At 42.8% G+C, this 10,570-nt stretch overlaps 1 pseudogene; it reads left to right on the top strand.

The window, feature by feature from the left end:
* The first annotated feature begins 8,125 nt into the window (after positions 1 to 8,125).
* On the top strand, positions 8,126 to 8,292 carry LOC115644653 (annotated as a pseudogene).
* Positions 8,293 to 10,570: the final 2,278 nt, after the last annotated feature.

Raw genomic sequence — 10,570 nt, 5'->3', positions numbered from 1 at the left:
TCCACAAGCCGATAAGAAATAAACCTAATTGTGTCTTACTAGACATTCCTTAATATGCTTACATATCTGGGGTTTCAGATAAGCAGGTTTGAGGTCTGAATTGATGATTTTTCATACCTAGCTTAAAGCTTGTCACACCATAACTGCTCGCTGTTCCCCTCTTTCCCAGAGAACACCACACAGACAAAGGGAAGGTTTTTCCCCCCCAATTTAAAAAAGTTCTTGCTCTCCCATTGGCTCTTTTGGTCAGGTGCTCACTCCTTTCCTTTTACCTGTGGCCTTGTTAACCCTTTACAGGTAAAGCAAGTAAAGAACAACTCCTAACAGGGGTTTTATAACTAACTGGCTGACTGGGTGTCCATCAAAGGGAGTCCCCCTCCCCCGCTTCATTTATCACACCCTCAGAGCTGTGTGGCCTAATGGCCAGAGTCAGTATGGCTGCCCTCTCCCTCAGAATGATGTGGCTTGATGGCCAAAGTCAGTATAGCTGCCCTCCTTAAGGCTGTGTGGCCTAATGGCCACAATCAGATAGGTGTGATTTAATGACTATAGTGGGGTGGGCCACTGCCCGGGGTGGTGGTAGTGGTTGGGGCCAAGGGATCTGGACCCTCCCTACTCCACCGGTCTTGTCAGTGAGGAGTACACTCATCACTGGGTCACCAGATATCCTACTGCAACACATTGACTTAGCTTTTGGTTTTGCAACCGTATCAATGTATAGTCCCCCTTGGCTACCTCCTATTCTGTCTCCTTAAGCAGCGGTCTGTGCCACTCCAGGGTCTACAAGTTCCTCAGCCTATGCTGCTCTCAGTAGCTCTGCCCTCCCTTGGGTGTCTTCAGGTGGCTGGGTACCAGCCTGGATCTCGCAGGTTTGGCTTCCACAATCTGGGGCTTCAGCAGCTCCCAGGCTGGAGCTGGTAATGTGTGTCCTCCCTTCTCAGTGGTCAGGCCTGACTGAGCTGAGCTGCTTCCTTTTATAGTGCTTCTCCAGTTGGAGCATGCCCAGCAGGGGCGAGGGAATGTGGCTTCCTAAGCCCCTTCCTTGTTCAGTGAAGGGTGAGTACACCCCATGACAGAAGAGAGGAAAACAAACAAACAAACAAACAAACAAAAAACCCAGACAGGGTCAGGGAAAAACAGACCAAAATCCCCTTGAGACAGAAAAGCATAACAGTTCCTCCTCTCCCTCTCACTGCAATGACTGTCAGGAAGGCTTGAAATGCTGCCTGACTTGCCTTTTGGTTCTTGTAGAATAAGAACATCATTTATTTTCTCCATTGAGTAAATTCTGGCATGATAGTAACTTCATAGAGCCAGTGAGGGGTAAACTGAGTTTAGGGGCCAGTACTGATGTCATTTAATAATACAGTGTGTACAGTGGGGTTACAGGCATATTTATCAGAATATGGGACTTCGCATCATTCTTTCTTGGTAATACACACGTAGGCTAGTGCTTCAGTCCAACAGACAGTAAGTAAATGTTCAACTATCCATACTGATTTTTAGGTTGCTCACTACTGCAAGAGTAATAGGACCTTTCCTACTTACAATTGACACCTTTGCACATCAAGACCAACATGAGTCATCCCCCCTCCATTAAGATTTCATAATCTCTTTCTTTATAAGCATGCAGATATTAGTATAACTCTGGAATAAAAGTTTAACAGGAATTACTGAGCAGAGAAGGAAGACAATATAAAAAGCACTTCATCTAGAAGTTGAAGGACCTTCTCTACTAAATTAAGAGCCAGACTACTGGGCAAGCACTGTTCAGTTGAATATACTCCTGCTGTAAAAATCGAGCTGCCAGGGGAGACAGAATTCTAAGCAAAAGCAAAATATGATCATTAAAAGTTGTAGAAAGTTTGACTTCCTGGATGTTCTAAATTTCATCTATTGTCATCTGTTGACAGTGCAACTGTGACTTGCAATAAAATTAAAGTTCAAATGGGATGAGTTAACATAGGAAACCTTACAAAAATAATTAAATTAAAATCAGCATTTTAAAATACATTTATATAGAAATTGTTGGTATGGCTGAGAGATTCAAATACTGCTTTCAATTTGATTATGTCATTTCCCCTGCTTTTCACACATGTTGCAGGAACATATACTCATTCATAGTGTTTTTTAAAATGTATTTTTAAAGTTTTTTTAAAAAAGCATTTGTTTAAGAGGCATATTTGTATTCTGCTTTAATTTAAGATTTCCCTGTTATGAAACCATGTAATAAACATACAGTTGTGATTAAAGTATGAGTGTTTTGAGTCCCAGAGTAGATTAAATCAATTTTTAAAGAGAGATTAGTTTTGCATTATTTTTCCCATCATGGGACCAATACAGGGCAGAGTTAAGGTTGCTTGAGAGCCTAATTGTGCATTTTAGTATCTTAATATATTAGGACCTTTATAAGTTTAATCTTAACTCTGAATCTCTTGGGTTTGCAATGCTTGGTTTTGGGAATGATTACAACATTCTTCTGATGGTTTTTTTTCTTGAGGTAATGTTGGGAGTACATCTCAGTAACTCCAGCCTAACATGTTTTTTTTTGTTTTTTTGGGATTTTTTTTTAATTGGGAACGTTATCCTGGGACCAACACGGCTGGCTACAATTACACTGCATAGTTAGGTAAGTGTCCAAAATGAAAAATGTGTTACAGTAACTGTTGTGTGGCTTAATGTTTATACAAGCACCTTGACCCCTCTCATGGAAAACACTATTGAAATGAAAAATGATTATTTGAGCTTATTTATTTGGTAGTATATACAATAAAGTGATTTGAAATTTCCCCTTTTTCAGCTGCTCATAATATTTTTTGGACTGAAGTTTTCCCTGCCTAGTCACATTTCAGAGACAAATACTATTTTTGAAAGTTTAAGCAAAATCTGTGCAAGCTTTTTTTTTTTTTTTTTTTTTTTAAAAGACTGAGGAAAAAATAACTTTATGTTCAGATCAGAGAGGCATAACACATCTAACTCAAGAAGAGTGGTGAACCAATTTTTTTTAACTTTGCCATGTTTTATGATCTAAGCAACATCCCAAGTTTTCTTCAAACTGGTTCAGTACTTCTGCAGTTATGCAAGTTGAAAGTTCTTTTAATGAATATTCAATAAGATTAGTTACTGGAACAAAACCTCTGTCACCGAATGTCAAAAGTGCCCATGTACAATGGACTTTGCTGTTAGGCTTTTGCTCGATCTAAAGCAGCTTAAACTTTAGAAATCACATAACTGGATAGAAAAACTAATGCTAAGTTTGAAATCTACAAACCTTATAATACTTTATGAAGTCTAGGACACCGATGTCAGGAGGCAGTTATGGCAACACTAAAGGAATAATAAAAGGGCTGAAATCCAAGTCACTCGTCACTGAGTTGCCTTTATGTGGTGGTAAGGTAGACATTTGAGAATCATACTTGCATCTTTGCACCTTGGATAGTCATTTACACCAGTGTAAAACAAGAACAAAGTTGGTTCTAAATGGTCCCGTTCTAATTTGGGATAAGACCCACACACCAGTGCAAGTCACTTTGTACACTAGTCTGATTTATCTACCTGTGATGATTATTGATGTACAAATCCCTCAGTGACAGGCACATTAGAAACACACATACAGAATGGTTTAGAATATTCACTTATCTTTATCAAGTGATCTAAAAGTTAAAATCAACTTGAACTCAGGACTAGCTCAAAATTTGGAAACTTTAACATGCATAGAACTTTTAAAGCCATTAATTAAATTTTCTTTAAAATTTGGCTTGTTTGGTAGGACTCATTAAGAGACGGAAAAAATATCAAACCAAGTTTGAAGACTGCATATATTGTAACTTATGGTTTATAAAGGCTGTATAAAATCCATTATGTATTATATTATTTTGCAAAATTTGAGATGCTAAGTGGGAAAGTTAAGATTGATTTTTAAAGTTTAATTCTGCATTTCCTTGAGTGATTGATTTCTATAGAATCTTGGGTTTTATACCATGACCATCACACTGGTACTCTGCCTTTAGTACTGCATTATCCCTAGTTTGTATGTAGAATTATCTCTTTGTTACTGCAAAAGTGATGTTAAGATGTACCTTGGAAGTAAAAAATACACATTAAAAAAGGAATAACACAATTGCTTCTCAAATTCCAACAATTTCCCCCCCAACAAACGTAGCAATAGTAGCTTAAAACCTTTACTAGTCAAGAATGTCAGTTTAATTGCTGCCAAGGTACATTTTCAGAGTTAAAAAGCCTTTAGGTTTTGATTAGCATCTAGGACACACCATAACTATTAAAATTCTGTGAAGCATAAATCCCTCAAATGCCCATTCTCCTGAAGTTCTGGGGTATAACAAGTTTGTTATCAGAAAGTAAAAACTCATAAGAACGTTTTACAAAATAAAATCTAGTAAAAAACCCTCTTCTGAATAGGGAAAAAAGTAGAAAAAATGTTCGCCCACAGGCCACAGTAAATACAGCAAACTGATTCTCACTTATAATCTAAGTTAATGGGTATTATGAAACATCTTATTGCTATGAAACCGCTTAAAATCCATGGTTGTTTGCACTGTTGTTGTAGCCATGTTGGTCCCAGGATATAAAAGACAAAAGATAGGATAGGTAACATATTTTATTGTACCAACTTCTGTTGGTGGAAGGTACACACTTTCAAGCTACACAGAGCTCTGAAGAAGAACTTGAAGAAGAGTTTGAAAGCTTATACTGTCCACCAACAGAAGTTGGTGCAATAAAGTTATTACCTTACTTACCTTGTCTCTCTAAATCCATTGTGCCTATTCAAAATAAGCAAATGTACATCTAAAACCACTTGGAGCAGGTGCCTGATCTCCACTAGAGAAATATGAATGATCAATATGGTATTTTTTAAAATACCCACAGACTTCTTGCTTTTACAATTCTTCATCAACTTCCTCCTGAGTTTACTGACACTGAATAACTTGATTTTTTACAAATGTTTACACCAGAGGTCAGCACCCTTTCAGAAGTGGTGTGCTGAGTCTTCATTTATTCACTCTAATTTAAGGTTTTGCATGTCAGTAATACATTTTAACATTTTTAGAAGGTCTCTTTCTATAAGTCTATAATGTATAACTAAACTATTGTTTAAGAAGCTTCATTTAAAATTAAATTAGAATGCAGAGCCCCCCGGACTGGCGGCCGGGACCCAGGCACTGAGAGTGGCATTGAAAATCAGCTCCCGTGCCGCCTTCAGCACACATGCCATAGGTTGCCTACCCTGGTTTACACTTTCCTTGTACCCAGGTGTGTAAATCCTGAGTGATCAAAGAGTAGCCCTGACGTTTTTTTTAAGTGTGAAGGGAAGCATTGTCTTTTGGTGTTTTGTCCCTTCAAAGGGGAGGTCCTCCACAGTTGTTGGAAACTCTTTAGGGAAGCGGGATAGGTGCAGCCAAGAGGCTCGTCTCATCATGATGGCAGTAGAGATGGAGCAGGCCACCACATGAGCTGCGTGGAGTGCAGACTGGAGTGATGTCTTTGCTACCAGTTGGCATTCATTAACTATGGCCTTAAATTGTTCCTTGTTTAAACCCGGGAGTTGCTCAATACAGGAATTGAGTTTTGAAGACTTCTGGTAATCATATTTTGCCATTAAGGCTTGATAGTTTGCAATGCGGAACTGAAGAGTGGCTGAGGAGTATGTTTTCCTCCCAAAAAGATCTAGGCGCTTCAAGTCCTTGTCGTGGGCAGGATTTGAAACGGTGCTGGTGGCCTCTTCAGTTCATCACGTCCACTATGATTTGAATTGGGAAGCTGGTGGGAGAGGAGAAATTCCGTGTCTTTTGCTGGCACATAATACTTTTTGTCAGCCCGGTTACATGTTGGTGGGACCGATGCAGGGGTCTGCCATATGAGTTTGGCAGGGTCCAAGAGTGGCTTGTTAATATGGAGGGCTACTCTGGATGAGGGAGAAGAATGTAAAATGCCCATTAGTTTGTGATGTGACTTGGTCACCTCCTGTAGTGATGTCTGTAGTGTCTCTGCCACCCTCTGGGCAAGCTCCTGAAATAGTTTAAAATAATCTGCCAATAATGAAGGAGGGGGCATACCCATCTTGTCTGGTGATGATGAGAAATTAGTCTGAGGGGTAGCTTTCTCCTCGACTTCAGTCTCTTGTTCCTCTTGTCTGTTCAGGGTGGTTCAGATGCCCTCGAAGCAGCAGCTGAAGGAGAATGTCTCCTTGGTTGCTGGTAGGTCACGCTGGAGTTACGGGAGGCATGTTGTCTATGAGCCTGCCCAGGATCCCAGTAAGGCTGGGGTCTCAAACTCAATTTACCTTAGAGCCAGTGCCAGTCCTGGAATCTTCCTAGCGGGACTGGGGTGCAGGCTCTGGGAGAGAGTGTGGGTGGGGGAGGGGGTCTTGGGTGCAGGCTCTGGGAGGGAATTTGGGGGCGGAAGAATGTGTGTGGGGAAAGGTTGGGGGTGCAGGCTCTTGGAGGCGGTTAGGGGGTGCAACGCTTACCTGGGGCTCCAAGGCAGGGCGAGCCGGGGGGCCTCCATGCTCTTCTGCCCCCAGGCACCACCCCCATACATCCCATTGGCCACTGGGGTGCTCAGGGCAGGGGCAGCACATGGAGGCATAGCCCCGCCCCACCCCTGGGCTGCAGGGAGGGGCTGGCAGCCACTGGAGTGAGCAGGCAGACGCTGCTCAGCTCTGCTGTGCTGCCAGGGGCTGGGGCTCCTGAGGGGGAAGAGCCTGGGGGCGGCAGGTGGGGCCAAGGGAGAGACCCAGCCCCAAAACTGCTGGAGCCCTGTGGGCCACACTGGGGAGGCTCGTGAGCCACAGAGGGCTGCAGGCCAGGAGTTTGAGACCCCTGCAGTAGGACCATTCAGAAGGTGGGAAGGGGCCCGGTGGTTGGTACCATGGCTGCCTGTACCGGGCAGCTGGGGATCAGATGGACAGTATGGTTGTGGTCCATAGTGGAATTGGGCACTATATGGAGGGCGAGAAAAACAGCAGGAAACCACGTCCTCTTGCTCACTATCTGACTCAATGGATGAAGAAGGTGGTGCACAGCAGGAGGTTGCCAGTGAGTCAGGAACACTAGATGAACTCAGTACGGGGGCCCTGGCACTGAGCAGAGGTGAATCCGGTGCATCAGACACCAAAAGGTCTATTGCGTACCGGAGGTCCAGCAGTGCCGAAGGTGTTGGTACCGAAAGTGATTGTCAGTCATGGGATGTCTGTTCCGAAGGAGTCAGTGATACGGAGTGAGGGTATGGTCTGTTGGTACCTGGTGTGCCGCAGGCAGTAACGATGTCAATGTCCGTGCCACAGGAGCCTTTCCTGGGGTGGATTCTCTATGTCTCTCATGCCCAGTCAGTACCAATGATTCCTTTCAGCTTGATCAGACTCAATGTGGGAACTCACAGCAATTTTCTTAGAGGCCATGTAACTATTCTATACTTTTTGCATATAAATAATAGTCAGCACCTTTCATAGCATTCTCCATGGCCATAAGTGGTATTTTAATATAGCCAAGTTACTGCAAGGATATTTTCAGGGACTGAAACATTGGGAAGGTTCCTTGTTGTTTGTTTTTAAGTTATATCACAAACTTTATACTACTTCTTAAGAAGTATCTTGGTGACTATCATTTTCAAAGTTTTTATAAATAGAGAATGTTTTCTTGAACAAAGGGTGAAAAAAAAGACTAATGAGTTAGGGCTGATTTCCTGACTATATGTTCTAAAAATGGTTGAGTGGTACTTATTGTATTATTAAGTGCACTACAAATTTATGCATTTTAGATCAATGGAAACTCTTTTAAAAGCAAACTAAAGAGCAGTGTCATCCTTCCCATGACTTATTTGTTTCCCACTTGGAAAACCTTTGCTACCTTGTGTTTTTAATGGAGTATGAACCAACATGTGTTTGTCAGTTAATTGCTATTACAGTAATTAGGGAAGGAGCAGAGGGCTCTTGCTTTAACTACTTTGCCACATAAATGGAAGTTATTATTTCTTAAACTAAAGATGATATGCTAGACTTAAAGAAATCCAAATAACATTTTGCAGAAGTTTACAGAAGTTAAGATATGCTTAATAATTTCCTTCAAGATAGTGGCCCTGAGTTCTTCATTGCTGTACACCTTGTATAATCACTTACACCTGTATAAGGTGCTACCAAATCAGAAAGGTAGCTTATTTTGCACAGGACTATATATTAAATGATTTTTTAGAACAGGGAGATGGAATAGGATCTTGCTCCATCCACTCCACGCATTGACCTGGTATTGCAGTACCTCCAGGTACAGTGCATCTCCCCTTGGGGAGACTATCGCGGTTACCAGTAAATAAGTACACAATCTGAAGGGCAGTGGAAAAATCAAGCCCTGTATTCCTTTAAAGTAAACATAAAAAATGTACCATGTGTATTAGCCTGATAGCAGGACATATAGCAGATATACACTCTATTTTTATAAAAATATTTACTCTTTACAGCTACTACCTTTTTATATATACAGAACTTGATCATAGTCAGATGGGGATAATGGGCATCTGTCCCAGACTTTACACTTAGAATTTACACACCTTCTTGCAAGAGAAGATATTATTTTAAGCCAACCTTTTCATTTTAAGAAATTATCCTTGAAATGCTTAATTGCACATACAATCCTTTATGGATGTTAATTACTCAAAGAGTGATTCCAACAACAGCATTCTTATTAAGTTGTTTCATAAACACAAAGACTGAAGTTAAGCAGGATGTTAGTGAAAGCAGAATACAGCATTAAAAGTATACCGTAACTGCTAAGCAAGTCTCCAGCAGATCAATACTACCCTTCATTCAATATACAAATGATTTCATTAACCAGCACCCATACAGGTCTTATTCTCCATTATTTGACCATCCCAACCCATCTGCCCTTTCCCCTTACTTCTAGGCCATGTCTACACCGGCAAATTTCTGCACAGTAAAGCAGCTTTCTGCAGTGTAACTCCTGAGGTGTACACACGGCCAAGCCACTTAGTGTGCAAAAACTGCACAGTTGCAGTGCTGTAAAAAAACACCCTGATGAGAGGCCTACAGCATTCTGTACAGGGGTTACAGCGGCACAGTGCCAGCGTAGACAGCCTGGTTGAATACAGTGCTGCAATTGGCCTCCAGGAGGTGTCCCACAATGCCTGTTCTCACCTCTCTGTTCATCAATTTGAACTCTACTGTCCTGTCCTCAGGTGACCAACGCCTTAAATTCCCCACCCCTTAAATTCCTTGGGAATTTTGAAAGTCCCCTTCCTGTTCGCTCAGTGACGCATGCAGTGGTTTCAGTGCATCTTTCCAGGCAACCATGCCTGCTCCATGCACCAGGCGATCCCCCACTTAGAGCAATACGAAGCTGCTGGACCTTATCAGCAGTTGGGGAGAGGAGGCTGTCTAGTCTCAGCTGCGTTTCAGCCGTAGAAATTATACCTACAGATTTCATGATTCATAACAGAAAGGGGCCATGCCTGGGACACACTGCAGTGCAGGGTCATAGTGAAGGAGCTACAGAACACCTACTGCAAGGTGCAGGAGGCAAACTGCTGCTCCAGTGCTGCGCCCACAGGCTTCCGGTTCTACAAAGAGCTGGACATGATACTCTGTGGCGACCCAACCTCCACTGCAAAGGCCACTGTGGATACTTCTGTGGCTCGTGCACCAGTCAAGAGTAGACCGAACTAGGAGGAGGAAATCTTGGACGAGGATGGAGAAGGGGACCCAGAGGCAGAGGATAACTTGGAGATCAGAGATGTATGCAGCCAGGAGCTCTTCTCTACCCCAGAGGAAACTAGCCAGTCACAGCTGTTGGAACTTGGCGAAGTGCAAACAGGAAAGGAGGTCCCTGGTAAGTGGCTTTTGGAAATCGCTGAAGCGAGTTGTTGGGGGCAGGAGGGTTGCAGAAAGCAGGCTTGTGTCTGTCTGATGCGCATACCACTGCATGCCTAGTCTAAGCAGCGGAACAGCGGATTGACCCCCTAACTTCACAGGAATCTGCCTCAGAGATTTCCACAAAACTCTCATGGAGATATTGGGCAATCTGCTGCTGCAGGTTCTTCGACAGAGCTGCTTTGCTTCTTGTCCCATTAAGGATACCTTTCCCACGCCACTGTGCCGTCACTGGGGGTGGGGGGAGAACCATTGCTGCACATAGGCAAGCTGCATAAGGGTCAGGGCGGAAGCTGCGGTCTTGGAGAAGACCCTCCCTTGATTCCCTGCTCACCCTCAGCAGCGAGATATCTTCCATAATTAATTCACATTTTCCACAGGCTGTGAGACAATAATGATTATAAGGCTCCCACTACAGTGCTGTCTCTCCCCAAGAGCCATGTGCCCAGTGTACAGTATGATCCTGGAACACTGATTTCCCCTGCCCCTGTGGTTATTCTCCATTTTGGGTGTCCTGTGGCTCATGTATGCTTGCCTGGGGTCAGTCAGTTAGTGATAGATACTGCTTCTGTAAAATGTTGTATTTTGGCTTCACGGATATGACGATGGAGCCCAGTCCCTCTCTTTGTTATCGTCAGCTGAACGGCTGCGCAGAATTAGAAAGCGACCACGAAA

The sequence above is a fragment of the Gopherus evgoodei genome, chromosome 1, assembly GCF_007399415.2.
Source record: "Gopherus evgoodei ecotype Sinaloan lineage chromosome 1, rGopEvg1_v1.p, whole genome shotgun sequence".
NCBI lineage: Eukaryota > Metazoa > Chordata > Testudines > Testudinidae > Gopherus > Gopherus evgoodei.
The sequence above is the reverse complement of the archived record's forward strand: the minus strand, read 5'-3'. Positions and strand labels throughout refer to the sequence as shown.